Raw genomic sequence first — 25,201 nt, forward strand, 5'->3', positions numbered from 1 at the left:
ATATCGACAGTGGTTATAATGTTTCGTACACTAAAAAAAACACAATCAACATATTTTTACGCATTTATCATGTCGTCAATTGCATGTAAATGTTCATTTTAATTTTAAATCGAATTCGCATCGAGAAAATTCCCGAATGCTTTATCGAAAATACGTTGTATTCGGCATATACGCTGTCAGAGGACGAAGCAAGGGCGCTGAATGTCAGACGGTTGATTCACCCGCACGTTACTACTCGACTAATTGCCAATTAATCACATAATGCCCAGTGGAATCGAGCTAAACTTGTCACTAGGCCCATCTACAAGTTATTGCTTAGACGACGCGCGATTATTTATGACGAGGAAATGTAACAGCTCTAACAGTGTTATTATGAAGTTGTCATTGATTTAATGTCAAGATAGCAATAGCATATCAATGAAAAGCCCATAGACGCCTCAACGTGAATACCGCTACACATTTTGAGTTAAACAATTGAAGAGTCTCAAAAAGAGTGCACTGTTTTAACACATTTAATGTCATTATTTAATTAATTAGGATTTTTTTCCGGCATATAAAAATCTTGATACTTTTCGTGGTCGCGGAAGAAACTCGTGAAAATTAGTAGAATTTGGGTAAGCCATATACTTTTTTATAAGTTGTGTTATATTCACGGACTTGAGACCATGAGCCGTTTGTTAATATAAAGCAAAAAAAAAGAACAAAAAAAATGGTGCGCGTGCAACTTGGTGCACATGAAAGAAGTGAAACTTCTTTTGCGGTGTGAAGTAAGTATTGTGGTTTTCTTCATTTTTCATCCATAAAACAAAATTACAAATTTTACAATTAAAAATTTACTTATTTAAATTTAATTTATTACGAGTTACTCATATGTACATACATAATCACCCAAATGTTTCAATATTGTATATATTATGTAGGTACGTTTTAACAAAATTATATAATTTAAATTGATGAAACAAAATATTAATTTTAAATAATTTCTAAATAGTCTAAGGAGCTATACGTGATGACTATATGCCAGATAAATGTAGCTTATTCGTAATATCTGCAATCAAAAACGAATAAAATAAATTCAATATATCTTAAAAAAGTTTGTTAGATCGTAGCTGAAATTTCAGAAAATTAAAATAAAAAATCTATAATACTAAAAACACTTGTACTGTGAAGAAGAATTGTCCAGAGCTGTTGTAAAAGTCTTGAACGGATCTAATGACTGGCGACATTTTTCACACGTGCTCCACGAGGCGCGGAGGGGTTTCGCGTCAAGGTCATCGGTGACGTCATCTCGCGCGCACAATGACCTCCCGAAAACGAACCGCTGTTGGCCGCCGCCGCGCGCCTTGTCGTAGGGTTGGCACCTTCGATAAAGAATAAACAATATAAGAATAAAATCGATAATTCACGCTTGGAGATTTTGTACTACATCAAATACAATATAATGTCGTATTGGCTTTATATAGCTTTTAGTCTGAGTAGTAACTAAGAAAAATATATTTTATTATCATTGAAAACACACTATACATTTATAAGTGTAAATTGATCGCTAAATTTGCATATTTAGTTATCAGCACAAAATGTGGTTATGATAATGACTGACGTCATTAGCGACAACAATAAACTTTGAACAAATTGGTTGGTTTGTAAATCATGTTTTATAGAATCTATAGAATGATGAAAAGGATGTGGGTTCATTTTTTTATTAAAAAAAAGCATGTCCTAATCATCAAAACGAATGAATAATTAAGCCCGCTCGTAATGCGATTACTTTAGTTTTCCTCTTATATCTCCTGAAAAATAAATAAAAAATTATATTACAGACTTTTTATTAATCTACAGCACTCATGTTGCCTTGCGGGAGGTAAATGTTACATTTAAGATCGATCCACAATATTTCACTGAATAAATTGGCTACCTGCTTTTTCATTAGCTGATTATTTCTCGCGAATGAAACTAAGCCACGCTACGCTGTGAAATGATAGAAAGAACAACTCACGCACCGCCTATCGTGCTTTGATGGTACTATCGCAAAAACTTTGTCTGAAGTGCCAAAAACAACCAAACAAAAGTTTGAAGTGAATCAAAATAAATAATATATGTGCATTAATTTTATACATAATATGTTACGTACGATCAACATAACGCTTGCTGCAGACAAAATTTTTATATTGGGTTTTTTTTTATTTATTGCTTAGATGGGTAGACGAGCTCACAGCCCACCTGGTATTAAGTGGTTACTGGAGCCCATAGACATCCACAACGGCTGCCCCACCCTTCAAACCGAAACGCATTACTGCTTCACGGCAGAAATAGGCAGGGTCGTGGTACCCACCCGCGCGGACTCACAAGAGGTCCTACCACCAGTAAACCAATAAGTTTTTTGTTTATGTACTCGTAAAACTCATAGGGCTGAGCCACTGTATTGTTTTTCCATTAGAATTAGCATGATTACGCGTCATCGCTGACGACGTTGAACGACGCGTGAATTTAAATTTCGTTTCTAATGTTGGTAGCCCTCGCGACATTTCTATCAATATTCAGATGACACTTGTCGCGTAATTTTGTTGACACGTTCAATAGTTTGCGCTTCGATGTTTGTCATCGCTCGAGGTTGATCGAAGACCAGAGTTTTCTTTGTGGAAGGGAGTTTATTTGCACGAATTTTCCGTAAAAATACGCATTAAACATAATAATATCCTTGACATGGAGCAGTTGCTAAGGCATTCGTGAATTGAAATATTTTTTTAAACTAAGTGAATTTTTATTATTATTAGAGAATACTTCAACCACTTAAACGGCTACTGTGAGGTACTGGTGAAAGTTGACCTAATTTTCGATGTTCGAAAAGTAGTCACGAAGTAGTGTCTAAAGAAAACAAATTTCATTGCTCAGAATAATGTAACAAAATAAGTTACGCCCCTAAGGAGCGTTTTGAGTTTGACTCCAAAAGAATATGAATTTGTGATTAATTTTTCATGATTTTTTTTTATTACCCTTGTAGACAGACGAGCATACGGCCCACCTTATGGTGAGTGGTTACCGTCGCCCATTGACTTCAGCAATACCAGGGGCAGAGCCAAGCCGTTGCCTACCGCTTAATACTCTCCACAAGCCTCGTTTGAAGAGGGACATATCATAGCGCTCGGGAAACACCGTGGAGGGGATCTTATTCTATAGCCGGATGGTACGTGGCAAAAAAGACCTCTGGAAACGCACTGTGGATGACCGCAGTGGCTCCAGGTAGTATGGATGAACTCTACTCCGGTGGCGGGCGATGCGATAGTAAAAACGAGACGTTGGTATCATCTCGAATAATTCCTCAGAGCACTTAAAATGTCAGGTTTAAATTTATTTTAAAACGCAAGGCAATTCAATAATGATGATTTGGCAAGTATGTTACAGCAATTTTAGTCAAGACCTCTTTGTGAACATCCCACACCTTTTTTGTAATTTTTTATTTCGTTGATTGGATCTTTTATCATTATCTTTTTCAACAGTAAAATTATTTACAGCTATATCAATATAATTAGTTGCCTGTAGGTTAAGTAAAAATAAAATATTATGGAATAATTATGGCAAACTACATCATTAGCCATTTTCTTACCCCTAGTCTTTGTTGAATTAGCGAAAATAATTTAGAATACACTATACGCGAACAATGTGTACAACAAGGTTTATTTTCCGTGTAGCAAAAAGTATACCTACCGTTTCGCCATTTTGTGAGAAATTATAATTTATGGAGGGAACACGATAAGCGTCTTAGACAACAATCGCATTCCAAATTCGAATAAAGAAGTAAAATAATAATGTATGTTCTCTTTAAATCATTATTTTATTCGTAGTATGAAATTAGCATTTTCATGTTAATTCCTATAATGTACCTACTTTTCTAATTTAACATTCACACAATACAAAATAGTAAAACCGACGATTCCTTTCAGATAGACTGATCAGGCGGAAAACCAAGAGTATTTCAAACCCTCGAAAGAGTATTTCACATGTAAATAATACTAATATATATTTATTCTTTTATACATAACTATACCATATATTACCTTCTACATTTCTTAACCAAGACGTTCACGAAGAAAATGTTTTTCAAACAATCTGTTTATCATCAGACTAATTTAAAAATCGAAATTTCATATATTCGAAGTATTATCGGGAATCAATAATTGCAACGCGGCGTCCGAAAACTAACACTTTAATTAATAAAAACTTAAGTCCATATAAGATTATTGGGTGGAGGAATTTTCTCGATAAATATTAATGTGTCAGCTGAATTCGTGGCCCTTAGAGCTCGCTTGCTGACACCAATTAATTGAATAGAACGTGAGCACAGTTTTCTATTTAAATTCATCAACAGCTAGTAAAATTAACCTTTCAAATTCGAGCCCACGAAAGACAATAGATAAGACGTTTCATACAAATAATACTTTGCTTCGAAATCATGGTCGCGTCACAGAAAGGGGTCAGACTTTATGGTTGCCATATCGAGTCTTTTTTTTTGCAAAAAACCTAAGCAATTTATCGGTATCAGAAACTCATAAGTTTTATACTTAATTCAGATTCGAAATGTAGATAAGAAAACGTTTGGGATAAAGATTTTAAATGTCAAATTTACGATACGATTGAGCGTATGTTTTAGAGAAATATGAATAGTCGTAAAATGTTGTAAAAAATAACTTATCCTAAGCGAATATCAAGTGTCTTCGAAATCTAACACTTATTTCGTTATCAGATTTACAAGCATTACTCATATTTTTGTTTCCTTCGTTGATTCTTCCAATTTTATGAGTACATATACGAATAACATAAGCCATGTTCCTAATAACATTCTTTCATTTCACTTAAGACATAAACCCATTTGGAGCTCTTTGCCGACAAATGAAAAAGCCATACGTTGAATGAGTATGAGCCTTTATTTCTCTTCGCTCTGAATGAAAACAACCTCGCATTCACTACATAGTATCCTATTAAATCTTCTTAACATTTTTACGTGTTTTTTGTTTTATACGAACGAAATTAAATCACTCAAATACGCTCTTGTATACTTAGGACGTTTTGGTACGTTTCCACAACCTTTCGCGTTTAAGTAATAAAATGACTTGTGGATACGCATCCCAATTTCGTTTTATTATCCAGATCCTAGCACGTAATAACTTAGGATTTTTCTTAGAATTAATTTTGTATAATGTATTCAGATATTTCGTTCACTGCTAGTAATAATACTACTGCAGTAACTGGATCGTTTTGAAATTTGAATAACCTTAATACTACCGTAATTATAAGTACAGTAAATTTGTTGTCATGACAACAGGCACATGGTCCTATAACTATATATTTGTAAACACTGTTAAATTAGGAGTTATAAAGTAGCAAATTATCTACATAGATTTGGAGGTTTCAAGGGCCGATAGCAATAGCATGATATATAATGCAATCTAGATATGCCATATGTCTACGCAAATCGATCTGCCAGTAGCCGCGCCGTATATTGACGTATCCATTAATCATACGCCTGTCTAACTCTGTCGTTGTAGAAACGGAGCCGCGTCCTGAGATGCTGATAGTTTTAATATAAGTTAGTTTTTATTTGCTTCGCCACCTAACTGATGGCAACTCGTTTTTATAACGCATATTATTAAGCACACGGAATGAGATTATTCGACAGAGAACTAAAGTCATCGACATAGCTCAAAGAATCAGCAAGCTGAAGTGGCAGTGGGCTGGCCATATAAGCCGTAGGACTGACGATCGCTGAAGCAGGCGGGTTCTCGAGTGGAGAACGCGCAGCGGAAGACGTAACGTGGGACGCCGCTTGGCTAGATGGTGCGATGACCTCCGCACGGTGGCCGGCAAGAAGTAGATGGGGAGAGCCGCAGACGGGGCTCAGTGGTCTGGATTGGGAGAGGCCTATGTCCAGCAGTGGACGACTGTGGGCTATTGATGATGATGATGATGATTATTATTATTAAGTATATTTCATTATAACTTTAGTTATGTTTTCCGGTTTTAGGCAAAGGGCTTAGGTTTCTAAAAATGGTAAACTCTTCAAATACAAGTGGTCATTTAAGCATTTTTTTAAATGATAAATATGTACTAGTAAAGACAGCGTGCAAGTTAAATAGTAAAACATTATGTCGACGTTCTCTAAATGAATGTAAAGAATAATGTCGAATTATCTTCACTAGATTTGCTTTAATTGAATGAGAGACTGATTTCAAACTAAGTGTACAATATAATTATACTTAGATTAAAACTTTGACGTAATATCGTTCTATCTCATTTTAAGGCAAAACATTTATTATTTTATTTTTACTATTAAATTTTCAAAACCAAATTCCTTTTTCGAAGCAAATCAGCAAACTTTATGCATAGTGAAAACGTATTCCAACTTTTTAAACCCAAATTTCAGTGACGCACAGTCGTGAAAATGTCTAGTTCACTTTTTTTCAAATCTTTTGTGTATACTTCGTCTTTTATCCAATATTTTTCACGAGGCGGACCCTCTAGTAAAAGAAAATTGTCTTTTGTAAACATACCTTTTTCATTTTAACTTAAGGCAACGCCTGATGATACTCAATTTTAATGCAAGCTAAATATATGTTATTCTTTTTTTTTTTTTTTCCTACCTGTTCTCTGACAGCCTAAGAGGCTATTCCAGCTACGCCCGGACGAGTAGATAAGATCACGGGCTTAACCTGAGAGAATTTGCTAACACTAGCACTAGCAAGAGTAGTTCTTCGCAGAATCTACCTCTGGATGGGAATCGCGACCCACTAAGAAAATCCGGCGAGAAACACAGTGGGCTGTGTCTATAGGTTGATCTTATTCCGATACCAAGCTAGTGCATTGAGAGATAATTATATAGGTGAGTTTTAATATTAACAATTTTAATATAGGCTATGGAATTGAGTATCATTTCCAAGGACACATAAAAGTGTAACCTTAGTAACACGTGTCGGAAAATAATTTCGTATTCGTCTTAAAGTCTTAAGAGTCCATTAGTCAATCGCTTCCAAATGGTGGGGAAGTCTTCGGATCCGGATTTATAGCCGTGTCGATGCCTCCAATCCGGTTTATTGGTTCCCTCTGTTTACATTATCTGAACATTGCCGAAACCGCACCGAATTCTGAATCTAATTAGAAACGATGGACGTAATTTAAATTCGATTGCGGCCAACGGGGCTTCACGCTAATGGTAATCTTTTGTTTAGAACTTGATTAGACATGCTTCGATTTAATAGTATTTAATTTAAATTTAGACGATTCAAATTACTGCCGTCCGCACTAAGGAATTTAAAATAACCAGTGAAAGTGACGGTATCCTGCTCTCGTTCTATGTAATAAAGTTTCTAGCCATTTTTAATGAACATATTCGAAGCGAAAATGTTTCCAAAAAGGAATGAAAGGTAATGAGTGAGCCCCAAAGCTTAATGTTATCGACTCGAATACGAGTCACGAATATCACAGACGGTTGTTAGTCACGGGCGGTTCGAATTTAAATAAAAATGCATGTGGCGTTCAAGATGACCGATAAAGGGGTCGTCCACAAACAGAATATGAGGTAATGCTTCAATGTGGCACGTTCTAAATCATCAATATGCCACATATTGTGCCGGTGTACATAATTCAGTGTGTCGGAGCGTGGCTAATGACGGTTCTGTGGCGAGGTGGGTCGTCGACCGGCCTTGCCTAAGCACATTTGGAATGTTTTTTCTTAATTGCGTTTGAAATTGATAGTTCTCGGTCACGCATCGCATAAAAACGGGGTCGTTAATTGAACTTAGCAGCGGTTCGGGCTGTAAGAGAGGTCGCAGATGCACTAGTCGTGCTCTCAGGATCGGTGCAGTGGCCAATTTTGTCGACAAATTGGCGCGCCAGACTGCGTGTCGGATGTCGCAATTGTGACTGACACTCGTCTCGTCCCGCCCTCCACTGATACCCCGAAATTAATGTAAACAATCTGTTACGGATTGACACTAGCAAACTGCTAAGGAGTAGATATTTTTTAACAACAATACGACTTTGTTGTCACACGAATATTGAAGACAGAAAGTCACGTTCACGATTTCGAGGTTATTGCTTCTATGCGTCTACTTCAAGATTTTGATTCGTTTTACATTTAATTTTCTCTTTTATTTTATTATTTACATTTAGACAAAGGAACGAATTCTCGAATGATCTGTGTTTAAATGTCCGCTCTAAAACTATAGACAAGACATTGAAAACTTAAAAAAATACCAAAAAAAAAATCTGTTGTCGTGAGGTAAGAGCTAGTCAACCGCACATGTAACAAGTTTATTCATGAAATTATAAGTGACGTCACCATATAAATTACATACACTTCGTCACGTTATCGTAACGTAAAATACCGTAAAGTTGGACTAATTTTTCTAAGAGTAGAGTCGCTGGTCTATTATTGGAATGAGTGCGACCTCGACACGGCGTGGCTTCTTGCACTGCGAATTAGTGATGTAAATTTTCGTGAACCGGTTAGTACATTACGCGTCGGAATTCCGAACGCTTTATTTCGCAATTTTTTAACTATAAAATTTTTTATTCGAATTTATTTAAATATTGTTCATAGATTTTAAAACAGCAGCGTTTCGTCGGTCGAAACAGCACAGAATCTTCTTTTTTTTTTTTTCAAATGTAAAATTCTAAATTCTAGTTTCATGTTAAATCGAAAGCCAAATGAAAAATTTTGAATATTAATAAAAAGTATTTACTACTACGGTTATCGAAAATTGAAATTTGCACCAATGCATTGTGGCTTATGGCTTACTCGTGAACGCGACTATACCGGGATTGTAATCCTGCAGGTTAGTATTATTTTGTTTTTCTAAAGAAATACGTACTTAGTGCTCACAAATAAGTTGAAGTAGGATAAAGGATCATCAATCGTGTAAAAATTCTAATTTGCGTAATTACGAGTGGATAGGACGTCTTATACACTCATACGAGTACCAACGCTCTGTCTATTTCTGCTACTGAGCATTAATGCGTTTCGTCTTAAAGGATAGCTCATGGATACTTCATATAGGTTACTGGTGGTAGAACCTCTTGAGAGTCCGCACGGGTAGGTACCACCACCCTGCCTATTTCTGCCGTGAAGCAGTAATGCGCTTCGGCTTGAAGGGGCAGCCATTGTAACTATACTTGAGACCTTAGAACTTATACCTCAAAGTGGGTGGCGCATTACGTTGTAGATGTCTATGGGTGCCAATAACCACTTAACACTAGGTGGGCTGTGATCGTCCATCCATCTAGGCAATAAAAAAAAAAGATAGCTCTGGATTAGGAGCCGAATTCTTATTACAATATCTACGGGCTCCGGTAACTGTTTAGCTTCAGCACAGTTATCGCGAGCTCATTTACTCATCCATGCAAGAAAAAATTAAATGTATTCTGTGATGTTTGTAACAAAATCTATTCAATACACATACGACCTCATTACAAATAATTACATACAAATTTATATACACATACTGTGTCCGTGAGCACACATCATCAGTTCCCACGTTACACCAGCAATTCCGGTACAAATGTGAATAATTAAACCTACTGCAATACATTATATTAACCTTGAATGTCATTTTTAATGGTACCGGATATTGTATTATTGAATAAGAACTGGATAAACAATGGATAATAAACTCAATTTCAAGCAACACAGGATTCTGGTTCGGTTCCATTCGGTATCTCTGTTAAAAAATTGGTGATTCGGCAAGTGATATACATACCTGTTCTCAGGGCCGCATTTAAGCCTAAAGTTGCTCCTGGGCACCGGAAAAAAATCCGCCCCAATACTAGAATTTTACTTAAGCTTTATTTTCAAAATTGAAATAACTAATTTATTGCAGAAACGTTATCATAATACTTTATGTTATACCTAGTCTGGTCATAAGTATTGTCACACAGTAAAAACTTTTCTTTTAGAATGCTGGCCACAAAAAAGTTTATTGAATTCGAATTTCGAATTGTTCATGAAAATAAAAATGTATACTTTTAGAATTTTACTCATTTTTAAATATGGAGTGGACGCTTAAAGAAGACCGTGTTGCAGTTATTGCGTTGCATCGTTGCGGTTACGCGCCAATTCAAATTTTTAACATACTGAAAAATTTGAACATAACCAAAAGATTCGTTTATCGTACCATCAAACGATACAATGAAGACTCTAGTGTAGATGACAGGTCAAGAAGTGGTCGCCCTCGGTCTGTTAGGACTCCAGCAGTGATAAAAGCTGTGAAGGCGCGAATTCAAAGAAATCCCAAACGTAAGCAGAAACTGTTGGCCCTTCAGATGGGGTTAAGCAGAACCACGGTGAAAAGGGTGTTAAATGAAGACTTAGGGCTTCGGGCATATCGAAGAAAAACAGGACATCGTTTGAATGCTCGTCTAATGGACCTGAGACTGAAGAGATGCCGCGCTTTGTTGAAGCGGTACGCGGTAAAAAAATATCGGAAAATTCTTTTTTCGGATGAAAAAATTTTTACCGTAGAAGAGAGCTACAACAAACAAAATGATAAGGTGTACGCACACAGTAGTGAAGAAGCGAGCAACCGTATTCCGCGTGTCCAACGAGGTCATTTTCCATCCTCGCTCATGGTATGGTTGGGAGTTTCTTATTGAGGCTTAACAGAGGTACATTTTTGTGAGAAAGTTGTAAAAACGAATGCAGTTGTGTATCAAAATACAGTCCTGACGAACCTTGTGGAACCTGTTTCTCATACCATGTTCAATAACAGGCACTGGGTATTCCAACAAGATTCGGCGCCAGCTCATAGAGCGAAGAGCACACAAGACTGGCTGGCGGCGCGTGAAATCAACTTCATCCGGCACGAAGACTGGCCCTCCTCCAGTCCAGATTTGAATCCGTTAGATTACAAGATATGGCAACACTTGGAGGAAAAGGCGTGCTCAAAGCCTCATCCCAATTTGGAGTCACTCAAGACATCCTTGATTAAGGCAGCCGCCGATATTGACATGGACCTCGTTCGTGCTGCGATAGACGACTGGCCGCGCAGATTGAAGGCCTGTATTCAAAATCACGGAGGTCATTTTGAATAAACTTTAGTGTCATAAGAATCTATGTTTTGTTAAGTTCATTTTGGTATATGAATGGTTACATAATGAATAAACTTGTTTCAATTATTTTACATTAAACATGTGACAGAATTTATGACCTGACTAGGTATATTCGAAAAACATAAATAAATATTTGTGTTTTTTCTGACAATTATAAATTTTGCACTAAGGGTGACTCATAATTATATTACATATTTTTTTTTTTTTATTAAATTTCTTTAATTCCAGAAAATAGAAAAATCGATTATTATTTTAAATGTCCAAGGAAATAAATTGATTAAATCATTTTGATTGTTAATTTTTACCAAAAGTGCCAAAATTAAAATTCACGCAAATAATGGATGAATTGAATTTGTTGAATTATCAATTAAACAGAAAAAATTTAATTAATAGAATTAATTCTTTATATTGAGCAAACATGATAAGACTAAAAAAAAAATCCAATTTCAAAATTTTGTCGCTCTGGGCACTTGCCCCGACTGCCCCTAGTGTAAATCCACCACTGCCTGTTCTTGTTTCAAATGTTGCGATTTAAAATACGATGAAACGGAAATTAAGTTTAAAAAAATAACACTATAAAAAGACAGCATCTTAAGGATTTAAGGCTTAAGGAGTTTTAATACTCATGAAAATTTCGATTCGACCGCGTGTGATCTGCACACATTTTCAATTTATTTTATAGTGAACAATAAATTTCGTTCAATAAAGTTATCACAAAGGTTGTGTACCTTAAATACTTATTTGATTTATCGTCAGAGGAATTGTCTGACAATAGACAAAACAAGGACGCATGGGTGCTACTATCATGCCTATTTGTTGCCAGCATGGATGGGTTTCCAATATGGCCTCCCCAATACCGTCTTTACCATAAGGGCACACGAGGCCCGTGCCCAGGGCCCCCATTCTCAGGGGGCCCCGAAAGACCGACAATTTCTCTCACACGATTATTCTCAAAACATTTTTGTCGGGCACATTACACTTTTTTCACAAATCAGTAATCACAAGGCATATACTATGCCTATAATAGAAGATTTTGCTCAACAGAAATCCCGAAAGAAACCGTTATCGAAATCGTAACCAAAAAACCAGCAGCTTTCTAATATCATTAATGACATATTATATCATACTGTATTTGATTACCTATAATAAATGGTCATACTCAGTAAAAAATGTTATTATAATTCGCTTTTTTTATTTTCCAAAAGGGCCTCAAATTCTTGTGTGCCCAAGGGCCCCATCCTAGTTTAAGACGTCCCTGGGCCTCCCACAAATAGACCTTGTGATGAAGGGTTATGGAAACTCGACAGACGTAACGTGCAGCTCATCTATAAAATAAGTGCAATAAAAACCACGATCAAATTGCGAGATCCATTTAAAACGTATTACAATATGTGTTAAAAAGCTAAGACTATCTTATCTTCCATCGGAATCGCCGTGTTGTCTTATCGAGTCAACAGACGACGGAGAATTTTGAGGTTTTATTAAACCGCAAAACGAATTCGCAATAGTTATGTGACTGTTTTATTAAAATATACCAAATTGAACGCTGGCTTCTTTTTAGAATTTTAATGTCGGGGAAATACGTACATTAAAAATTGAATTAAAAACAACATTAACGAGCAAATAGTGTGATGTTGGTGCGTTTTTATACCTTCTTTTTTTCATTCACGGCTTCTTCATTCATTTATATTTATTTATGTATCGTCTACGCTTAGTTTCGTCGAAATTTTCATAATGGGTCAGCCCAACGGCTCGTTTCACGGTAGACGCAGGCTATTACTTTGTCGATGCTTCGGTAACCACTTATAACCAGGCGGACCGTGAGCTCGTTAATTTGTCTAAGCTATAAAAAACACAACTTACACTAGAGCTGCAAGTTAGCCACTCACGTTGGCATGGAAACGGAACGTAGAGGAAAATCACACAAAGCTTATTTAATTCTACTCGGTTCATCCTCTTCGTGAATCCAGCTCTCTCAAATTCCGAAGCATGTTATTTTCATTCATAATGCCGCAATCGGCGCGTTCATTTCCAGAAACAATGAGAATGAACTTCCTGGGTATAATATTGATTTATCCAAACAAACTAAGGCGTTTTGGAACGAAGTTCCTTCTGGGACGATGCGGAGGGGTACGCTAACCGGGAAAAAACGTCCGTAACGTAAGATTTTTATTATTTATGTATAGTCTTAGTACGATGGCTGTATCGTGTCTAATGTATAGTCTACGTGATGACGGTTATTATTATTATTCATATAAATATCTGTTTCTTTGTATATTATAATTATTATATATTTTTGATAAATCATTGTGAATAAAATAAAGTTGATAACTTTGTAAAGTAGTTTTTTTTTATCAATAAAAAATCATAATAAAAAATGTATACCCGAATAATTATTTTCCTTATACCTTGAATAAAACTTAAAATTAATATTTTTATAATAAGGAGCTTCGTTCCTATCCGGTGTTCCACGACACCACACATCTTTTCTTTCGTATATAGGCATCGGTAATGTATGTTTAATAATGTTACCCACTTAAACCATGCTGGGCAACAAACTGATCTGCTAAACGCATACGGTCTGCAAGATAACTAGTGAAGCCGTTCAAACTAAATTAATTCAGGTCACTCTATAGATTGACTCGCTAAATTGATATTAATGAAAGCGTTTTTCTTCTTCCGCATATCTTTTAAATCAGCGTAATTTACATTGTACATTTAACGCTATCACTCTGTGAATGCTAATATGTATTCTTTTTTCAACTTCTTGGACTTCAATAATGTCGATGGTAGCGCGGTCTCCGTCAGTGTTCATTCGGAGTAGTCCGATTGCGCTGAACTAATTTTAAGTGAAATATGTAGATGTGTTTTTCTAATTGTCTCACAACTTACAGGAAAAATCTGTCGCGGATCCCAATTAAATATAAATTAATATTAAGCAATCAATCAAATGTAATCAAATCTTAGTTATATAATGTTTTTATTTCTGTTATTAATGCACTGTCGATTACACCTATAATTGAGGTGACATCTGCCCATGAACTTTGGTCAGTTTGTCAATGTTTTGTATTGATGATCACCTTGTTGGTGCAACTTAATAAATAAATAAATATTCTCTCAAAATTGTTGCTAGTAAAGTTGCTAGTAAAACAAATGTTGCTAGAATACAGTCAAAGACGGTTTCATTGATTTAGCATTGAATAGTCAGTGGCAGATGACAGTAAGTAGTTGTTGTTGATAAAATCTCTAAGTTCGCTGTCTCGACAATCGTTGTGGAAACAACGGAAAGTACACCAGCGACTATAGACAGAAATAACTTAATGATCCTTTAAAGTTATTTAATCAATGCGATGTGAAAATGGAAATGTAATTTATCTAATTATTTTTTTGTTTAGGCAGGTTAGGTTAGGTTTAGGCAGTAAGCGGCTACTGAAGCTGACAAGCAGAACAATATGAATGCCATCACTCACCTTTAGACTTGAGGTCTATGTCTCCATTCTTTTAAGCCATAATTAATATTCCATCGGAATCTCGTGTCCCCGGGCAACCTTTTCTACCGGAGCTAAATTATTATTATCGCGGGTTTTTATTTTTATTTTACGATGTTATTCCTTCATCGTCGAAGCTATCTGTGAATAAGACCTAAGTACGTGTTTCATTACAAAAATTTACACCTGCATCGCTCGATACGAGTACATCAGGTCTTATTTTTTTGGCTACGACGACTTACAAAAAAAAACTAACATACACAAATACTTTTTTTTTCCTACCTATGCTGATAGCCTTGAGAGGCTATTTCAGCTTCGCCCTAACATGTAGGTGAGCTCACGGGGCTCAAACCGGAGTGTTGCTAACACCGGCCCTAGCAAGAGCAGTGCTTCGCAGAATCTACCGCCGTATCGGAAACGCGACCCACTGGGAAGATCCGGCGAGAAACTCAGTGGGCTGTCTGTCGGTTAATTCGCCGCGAGCGACGGGCTCGACGAGGCCGGTGACCGGTGCTTGTGGTACCTAAAAGCACCTTTAATAGATCGGGAGGATCCGTGATGACGTGTCAAATACTATACTGAAGTAACTTGTTTGGTGCAAGTACCTCCACTTAACGATTTTACTTAACAATTACTTAACAATTGTACTGGATATAATATTGGGGCTTACTTAACAATTATTATATATTATAATATATATTATATTATACTGAACAAATGGCACGATTCCCGCATTTAACAAAACTGTCGAACAAAATACACAATGAGTAACTGTAATTAATGTGTAATAACTTAAGTATACGAGAATTTTGTTTGTATTTTGTCGTTTATATTTACAGCACGTTTTATTAGGCACATAAATCGCATCATCATAAATTGTGCCTTAAAATAAAATTCTATATTTATTATTCACGTCCTTAAAATCAAATAGTTTGGTTAATCGTTTACGTTAATTTACTACTAATGAACAGTCGAGAATAAAATCGTTAATTTATTTTCAGTTGCAGCATTCTATATTATATAAACACACATTATTCGTTTTAGGATAAAATATTTGCAGTTATATTTTTTTGAAGGACAGCTGTTGCATTCCGAAACATCTTTACCTAATTTCAGTATTAATATCAGTATTATCTACTGGTAGTAGGACCTCTTGTGAGTCCGCGAGGGTAGGTACCACCACCCTGCCTATTTCTGCCGTGAAGCAGTAATGCGTTTCGGTTTGAAGGGTGAGGCAGCCGTTGTAACTATACTGAGATCTTAGAACTTATATCTCAAGATGGGTGGCGCATTTACATTGTAGATGTCTATGGGCTCCAGTAACCACTTTACACCAGGTGGGCTGTGAGCTCGTTCAACCATCTAAGCAATAAAAAAATAAAAATAAAATTTTAATACTGAAATTGGGGATGTTTAGGTTCATTTTAATAAAAAAAAAATATTTATTACGACGATAGCGGAATTTAGCATCAAATGATATATTTATAATCTGAGCGTTAGTTTTATAGCTCCAATCAAATAGTTATAAATTTTGGAGGGATATTGGGCATCAACGATTTTATTTTTTTCGGCAGAAAAACGAAGAACAGGTAGAATCGTTTGACAAATAACCCAGCCGTAATAAAATGAGAACGAAGATTATATTAAAAGAATAAGATTATCCATCTAAATAAAAATTTGATTGCTGACTAAATCGGTAGTAAATAAACTATTTATGTAAAATATATTATGAGCATATCATTCGGTGGACATTTCGAACGCGGGTAAAGTTAAAATTTATTTAATGCGTATAGGTATTTTGATTTCAAACTTTTTTTTTTCGAGAAATATTTTTTTAATGTTTCTTACTTGATGTTACTTTGTCTGATGTTGTAGTGTATATGCATTCCGATAACCGCTTGAGATCGATCAATAGTACTTCTGACCGGGTTTAATCATATCGGACTGCATCTATACTTGGGCTCAAAACATGAGGGTAGGTACATTTTTTCCAATTACGAATCTACCCGTTACTCACAAATTATATCCGCCATGAGCAAACAACATCGTGTAATAAACAGAACCCGTAAAGCTTATGCATTTGCTTAATTACTGGGCGTGTTCTGAGTCCGTTTGCGTGGATACCAACGTACTGGCTATAACTGCAGCGAAGAAGTCGTATTTTCCTGTTTGGAGGGTAGGATACTCGTACTACATTAGAGCTGGGATATAATAATGCGATATATACATCAGGGTTTTGTTTTACAATAATTTAATATAATTTACTAGCGCATCGAATATTCAGTTTAAACAGTAGGTTCTTATAGTGTTGTGAAATAAATGTTACTATTGAAATAATATATATCAATTCAGTCAGTAAGTATCTACAGTCGGCATCATTGGGCCACCTTGAGAAAGCGGCACGACATGAGAACCCTCTTGTCGTGGCCGTTGGAAATTACATACTTGATCCTGTAAACCGAATGGTAAATAGTCGACGTCGCCCAAAACACGTCATTACGGATCCTTCCGATCCATTAACGGTGCTTTTAGGTACCACAAGCACCGGTCACCGTCCTCGTCAAACCCGTCGCTTGCAACGAAAGCCTTGACGAGTGAGTTAACCCACAGACACAACCCACTGAGTTTCTCAGCAGCACTCCCGGTTTGAGCCCCGTGAGCTCACCTACACGCCAAGGAGAAGCTGAAATAGCCTCTCAAGGCTATCAGTTTAGGTAGGGAAAAAAATCACCTAATATCAAATTTAACAATAAGAAAATAACGTTTCTAAAATATGAGAGCCACTCTTCGTATTCCAAGTTCAACTGTATAATTATGCCAACTATCCTATCGTACTTCTCTCGCTACTCGTCTGACTATAAATACGTGCAGTTTAGTGCCCCATAAACGAAACAACCGCCATATAAAATTATCCAGAAATAGTCGCTGTTTCGTTTAGACATGAAGTGCTTTTGAAATTCAAACTCGGTGGTTAGGTCGTTTTAGCTTTTAATGATATCAGCAGTGGGCCAGTTGCGAGCTGCTTTAGTGCTTGCACTTTCAACATAAGTAATGCAATTATTAAACAACTAACTTAATTATTATTATATCAAGCATTCATTAGGTGTTTAGGAAAAAATTACATATCTATCAAAAAATAATAGGGATACTATATTTAAAAGTATTAAAGAATGTTTACTATTATTTATTTACTCTGCACTAAATGAGTAGTAGAGAAAGCCTTAAGCGGAATTAAGTCCGCCAATGTAGATAAATAAATAAAATGTAATAAAATAAACAACTATATCAATTTAATAGTAAAAGGATTCGGACTTGGGGGCATGTGATGTATTCTCGATCACTGTAATGTAATCAATTCAATTGTATTTTATTATGTGTAATTTTTTCTAGGTAAATCGATTTTGATGATTCTTTTTTATTTGTAGGCTAGATTTAATTTTTTTCAAGATCTGACCAATTGGGCCGACCAATCTGACGGTATCCTTAATAATATAGCTAATAGCTAAATTATATTTTGTCTTTTTTGTATTGTATTTGATGAATGAATGATCTTAAATTTTACAACATACCATCATGCATTCAGGCGTAAAAGGAAGGTAGACCGCTTCTCAGAATAAAATTGCTAATAGAAAGCCTACATAATATGTAGGCATAGTTATCTCCGGTCACCGAATTAACCCATAGACACAGCCCACTCAGTTTCTCGCCGAATCTTCTCAGTGGGTCGCGCTTCCGAACGGGGGTTAGATTCTGCGAAGCACTGCTCTTGCTAGAACCAGCGTTAGCAACACTCCCGGTTTGAGCCCCGTGAGCTCACCTACACGTCAAGAAGAAACTGAAATAGCCTCTCAAGGTTACCAGCAAAGGTAGGGAAAAAAATTGCTATCCTGTCCATTTTTGCCGCGATGTAGTCACGAGTTTCGGCTTGAAGAGTTGTTACGCACTTACATACTTACGTACAAGATAATTGGGAGCTCGGCCTTGCGACTCAAAGTCGGCATTGATACAAAGTTCTGCGACCACTTATCCATTTAATGCAAAAAAAAACTGTTTTTTCCGTTGATCAGCAGAACATATATTATCATAATTAATTTCAATTAAAAGCTTATGTTTATCAAGAAAAACCGACGCGGTATAATAATATCCCTCCTTAAACAATTACTAGTTCATTCCACTGGACGTTGATCATGTATTAATTAACTTCAAGAGATATGTTGTTCTGGTTAATAGCCGCGAGGTCCGTAAAAAAATAGGTCTTGATTTTTAGTACCACCGTGTAAGGCAGAGGCTCCCAAACTTATTTTGTCTACTGCCCACTTTGAGAATAAATTATTTTTTAGTGCTCCCATTTTTTCACCTCTTTAAAAATCTCTATAGCGAGAGCTCAGTCGGTGTCTAAGAGACCTCATAGATGAAATTACAAATCGCCTCCCAAGATTCTACACAACGCCCCCTTTTTTGTTTTCTGGGTCTCTTACTGCCCCTATTTAGGCCTGCAGCGCCCACAAGGGGGCGTTATCACCCACTTTGGGAAAGGCTGGTGTAAGGGCACGTGCGAGTTATCGTGAAAATTTGTTCGTTCCAAAAACCTCTTTCAGCATCGATAACGCTGGCCCCAACAAAATACTTATCGCAACGAAACGTAATTCAGACTAAAACTTTGTAAACGACCGAGAAGCCTTGACACCAAAATGATGTGTTTAATTTTATTTAAAAGCGAAGAATTATGTAAAAATTTTTTTGGTTACGTTCGAGTGACATGACAATATTTTCAAGGTAAGGTATATATATACAAATATATCATCAATTGATATTACGACGGTAGTGCAGCTTACGAATGGTAATACTCTGAATAATGTCGATGATGGTATGGGAAAAGAAAAGATACGACGGCTTCCTTCAAACCGAAACGCATTACTGATTCACGGCAGAAATAGGCAGGGTAGTGGTACCTATCCGTGCGGACTCACAAGAGGTCCTACCACCAATATAGTAGACTATCTGAAATGGAACGCAAATAGATCATAGTCTATATTGAACTTTAAGGCTGAAGTAACAACTGATGCGGTACGATTTTGCAATTAATGCCATGGCAATATATTCGTTCATCCAACTCATAAGGTTGTAGCAAACCTTTATATCACTTCAGATAACTTACTCAACCCAAATATATCGTAAAATGCGAAATCAAGTGAAGCAGATGATTTCATGCCTAACACAGCCCCAATAGTTTTGCAAGTTAACACTCACTGAGTTTTGTAACAGACTGATTTGATGACTAGCTATACCCATCCCATCACATTACGTCATCGTCTTTTATAGAGTTAAAACGTACAAAGACACATTAATAAATAATGGGAACGCTAGACGTCGAATTATTTCTTACTACAACTAATAAAGGTATGATGCCTAAGCCTGTCAAGCTAAAAAGCTTTTAGCTATTACATTACATATTCTCTAAAAAGGTCATTCCAGTTAACATCTATTGAAATCGACACCTAAATAGTCTTGAGATGTTCGGTAGGCTTGTCCATGATGGATTTCGTTTCGGGTCGACCTTTGAAAACAGGCCTCGACGTGAGTATTACGTGTATACCATAAATACAATAAAGCTACAACAGGTCTATAGGTCAATTACCTTATCTGTGCTCTGAAGTGTTTGCTAATTATAGCCAAATTTCCATGTTTTATTGATTAGAAGGGTGGACGAGCACATGGCCCAGTTGTTGTGAAGCGATTACCGGAGCCCAAAGACATCAGCAACGGAGTTGCCGTCACCAACCTTGGGACACGATTTCTAAGTCTCAGTTTTATAGTACAACAGCTGCCCCACCCTTACTGCTTCACGGCAGAAATAGGCAGGGTAGTGGTACCTACCCGTGCGGACTCACAAGAGGTCCTACCACCAGTAATTATGCAAATTATAATTTTGCGGGTTTGATTTTTATTGCATGATGTTATTCCTTCACCGTGGAAATCGATCGTGAATCATTAAGTACGTATTTCATTAGGTTAAAAAATTCGTAACCGCCTACGGGATTCGAGCTATCCTTTAGTTCACGACTACTTCAAAAACTTTTAAATTCATAGTGAAACATTTTCAGTTTGTTATATTTAATTGAATGACTTATACTATGTGTGGTAATTATTTGTTAAGATTTTTATTTTAATATAGATTAAGAATATTCATAGTATACAAGAGATCTAGGAGCACGTGTGGAGTAGCTAAAATTTTAAACATTCGTCCCCAATCAGCCTGACATTATAAATAGGGTGTTTCTATTCTTGCGGGCTAGTCAGTGTTGTCACCTTTATTTCGACTTTTTGGCATGAAGCCCATGCCATTTAGGCATATGTCAATTTGACGACCAGTATAACATTGTAAATGCTCTTTAACCTAATTCGTCAAGGATGTTGCAAAAATTTACGCATGAAAAAAAAAACATTCCAAATATAACCGCCACTTTGTCTGCGTTGCGGTGTATAAACAAATAAACGAAAATTAAGCCCACCATTAAGCATATCAAATATCATAGTACGTTATCAAGAAGTCAATGAACTTTAAATCGTATACGTGTGCGGCTTTAATTTTCATGGGTCACGGTCGTACATCCGAGTGTGTATGTACCCTTAAGCGAGACCATTCCCGTTAGTTTGTAGCCGAAGAAAGCTAAAAAACTGACTGCATTCCGCGCCTCGTTTCGTTTGTCTATCCAGTGACTAGTGTTACGTCAAACGCGGGGTTGTTGAACTCGGGCGTCGTTTTTACATCGAATCAGGTCAAAAATTTGGGTTGAACTCCACTATATCGGACGTTTGTTCACCTCTCTAGGTCGTGCTTGTATCGTGGCCTTCTTACACGCCGTTTTAGAATATATCCGGTATTTTAAATTCGCTTAATTACACGTGTTTTATTGTACAGGTATCTGTAAAATAATCAACATAGCAATATTTCAGTTATGAAAAAAAAAAAAAGCGTGTACATTGATTGCGTGTTTTTTTTTGTTGTTTTTTTATTGCTTAGATGGGTGGACGAGCTCACAGCCCACCTGGTGTTAAGTGGTTACTGGAGCCCATAGACATCTACAATGTAAATGCGCCACCCACCTTGAGATATAAGTTCTAAGGTCTCAGTATAGTTACAACGGCTACCTCACCCTTCAAACCGAAACGCATTACTTCTTCACGGCGGAAATAGGCGGGGTGGTGGTACCTACCCGGACGGACTCACAAGAGGTCCTACCACCAGTGATGATCACAAGAGGTCCTACCACCAGTGTATGAAAGATTCGGTTACAAATGAATGTAATATACGATGAAATTTGTTTCTTACCGTAATAAATGGTGTCACTTAATCGACCTAATATATTATATGTATTTTCTTTGCACAAGTGTTTCTTACCTCGATACATTGTACAACGAAAATCGCAGTACGAACATTAAATAATTGCTGATAACACAAAAATACATTTTTTTATTTAATTTTAATTTTCTGATAATTAACTAAATAGCGGCATTTTCACCGGAAGTAATATTCACAGCTCATTCTTTATTTCATTACGGAATTCAGATTATCACCTTGAATCTAAAAACTCAGACTTCCGGCTCACAAATTGTTTTCGAAAAAAATACGTTGTGATGTAGTCTTTACAAATTCTATGTCAAAAGTAAATACGAGAATAATTTCTTTATATATCATTTTATCTGATACTATTATATTTGTCAAGACGAAGTTGTCTTTGGTGACTGGCAGAATCCCTCGTCTACTTATTTATGTTTCTATATTATCTATATACGAATTATTACTGGTGGTAGGACCTTTTGTGAGTCCGCACGGGTAGGTACCACCACCCTGCCTATTTCTGCCGTAAAGCAGTAATGCGTTTCGATTTGAAGGGTGGTGCAGCCGTTGTAACTATACTGAGACCTTAGAACTTATATCTCAAGGTGGGTGGCGCATTTACGTTGTAGATGTCTATGGACTCCAGTAACCACTTAACACCAGGTGGGCTGTGAGCTTGTCCACCCATCTAAGCAATAAAAAAAAAATACGAATACCCACAACTTAGCTACTTTAGTATTTGCACTTACTCCTAATACGAATGCGTTCATTTTAAGTTTATTTTCGATAAGTTTTCTGTGCAAACATTTAATTACCGCAGCGCCCTCACTGCGCAACATTGTTTCATAGTTTTGTTTATACTTAGGTTTTAATGATTACTTCCTGCTTGTAATTATGACGGCGAATGAGTGAAGTATGGCCAACACTATTTGTGGCACAGAATAATTTGTAGAATTACAATGTTTAACTAGCTGCGTGTAGTGCACAGAGCCACAAAGTTTTCGGATAGACATTTTCATGTTATAAAAGTGGCTTATAGAATGGAACTCAAAGGCGTTCAGATCTAAGGGTAATTTTAAATCCTACGTGAAAAATATACTAGAAAGATTTCCACACCCCATGGCCCCAAAAGATTTTCTCTTATATTATGCATGCAGAGAGAGAGAGAGAGAGAGAGAGAGAGAGAGAGTAAGAGATACATACGAGATAAAAACAAATACACTCAAACTATGCCAAATATCTATAACAAGGTGTAGTTTCCTGAAAATTGAAAAGGAAGCCCATAGTATGTGCACCAGTCAAAGTTACCACTAGAACAAACTTTAATGGGTTAGAAACTCTATAGTTATATCATTGTATTTAAGTTCAGAAATTTGATTATGTGTATAAAATTCAAAATATTAGATTCTTTACCTACGAAATTGCGTTTAATTTAAAGAAAGATAAAAATCACTTCTACCAACAACAAAAAATCTATCAAGCAAAATACGCTTTCATAGTATCGATGCATTTCTACCAGTACCGTGATAACTTTTTAATGCCATTCTGGAAGAAGATTGCCATTCGTTGCCATCAGTGGTCTTCCCCAACAACTGCGACATTGGGTTATTCAAGAAAAGAGCATATTCTTACCTGAAGGCTAGGCAACGCACTGGCGTAAACGCTGGTGACCGTGGGCGGCGGTGAATCACTTACCATCAGGTGACCCGTCTTGCTCGTTTGCCTCTTAGTTGTTATAAAAAAAAAAAAAAGACACATGTAGCCAACAAACTCTTCAAGGGCATTTTTCAAGAAGCTGGCCAAACTGGAAAAAGTAGAGGTCAGTCGATGCAAGATCCGCAAGAGTTGAATGACGCCAAACTTCCAACCCTAGGTCTGGTGACTTAGAGACCATCATTAACCCAGGCTGGCCTAAGATTTGCGATCTTTGTGTCCAGTTGATCGCAACACACATCCGCAATAGTGCTGGTGTCATTTAGTAAGAAGATTATCAAAAAGAATCAATCGCAAGTGACAATACGGTTCAAAATCCCTTCATTTCTGTGTCTGTTAGGCAACACAACGCGCTGGCGATCTTTCAGTTCGTGCGGCACCCATTTATCAATATTTTTTATCTTCTCAATTTGATGCAAATGGAACAATGTTGTTCTGGTGCTAACGTCGAATGTTGTGGTAGCACAGTGCTAGGTTGAGCATAATGAGCTTCCACTATCGTCTTTAATTCTTCATTGTCAATTTTAGTTCTCTGGTGACCACGAGGTTAATTTTTTAGATCAAAATTTCTAACTCGGACGCGCTTCAACCAACAATGAGTTGTGCTTTCGTTTGTATGTTTGTAGATTTCACTTTGTTCACGTCATTAACACTGTCAGCTGTTTGTGCGGCATTGCCAATGCAATAGAACTCGTTTTACATAATTACTCGTATTTTTATCGTGTCTATCTAACTATAATGATGAAAAAAATTTGAGATATAGGTAGTGAAAACAAAACACTAATCATTAACAAATGAATCAACTTAAAAGCAGAATTCCATATTCTTTAAATAAAATTCCTTTGAAATTTGAATTTATTGCCGACCGTACATAAATTGTGTTTCAAATGGCCAATATTCCAAAAAGCCTGCTTCATGGGTATGTGGCAATCTGTCATATTTTGATGTCTTAGGTAGTGTAACTTGTAATACTCTGTTATATCTGAAAATATATTTCTATTTTAAGCTATTGCATAGCTTTTATCGCGGGCTTTGAGCGCGGCTTACTGTAATGATGAAATTCCGTAACGAGAAAAACCTTACACCCCTCACTCCGCCTACCATATAGCTCGCGTTCAACACATTCACACGTTGCGCTTGTGTAGTGTTTGTCATTAAGCGCGTGGCGTGACGTCACACTGCATGCGCATCATGAAAAGTCTGCCCATCTCTCTCTCGCGCGGTCTAGCTTATAAGTGTGAAGGGGACAGTTAAAGTTTTGCTTTTATTAATGTTTAATATAGCGTGGTCTAGTTTTATATTGTTTTAATATTAAATCTTCATTGTCCAATTATAATTGCATAAGTTGATAAAAAATGCTATGCAATAGCTTTACCGCGGCAGTTACCGAGTGCCACACGTTTTTTTTATTTGTTACAGTTTATGACTGTGAAAACTGGAATGGGATATCAATTCATTAATTCGTTTCAAGATTTACTGCGTTATTACAAACAGTCGCTCGCCCACTAACCCGATCCTGGTCGAGTAAACGTCTAAAAAGGAAATCCTACTTGCGCCAGTC

At 36.5% G+C, this 25,201-nt stretch overlaps 1 protein-coding gene across 1 annotated transcript in view; it reads left to right on the plus strand.

Moving 5' to 3' along the window:
• Positions 1 to 25,201, plus strand: part of LOC114248713 (uncharacterized) — a 254,874-nt gene that overhangs the window by 61,290 nt on the left and 168,383 nt on the right. The window lies entirely within an intron of this gene.

The sequence above is a fragment of the Bombyx mandarina genome, chromosome 10, assembly GCF_030267445.1.
Source record: "Bombyx mandarina strain Sakado chromosome 10, ASM3026744v2".
Classification (NCBI taxonomy): domain Eukaryota; kingdom Metazoa; phylum Arthropoda; class Insecta; order Lepidoptera; family Bombycidae; genus Bombyx; species Bombyx mandarina.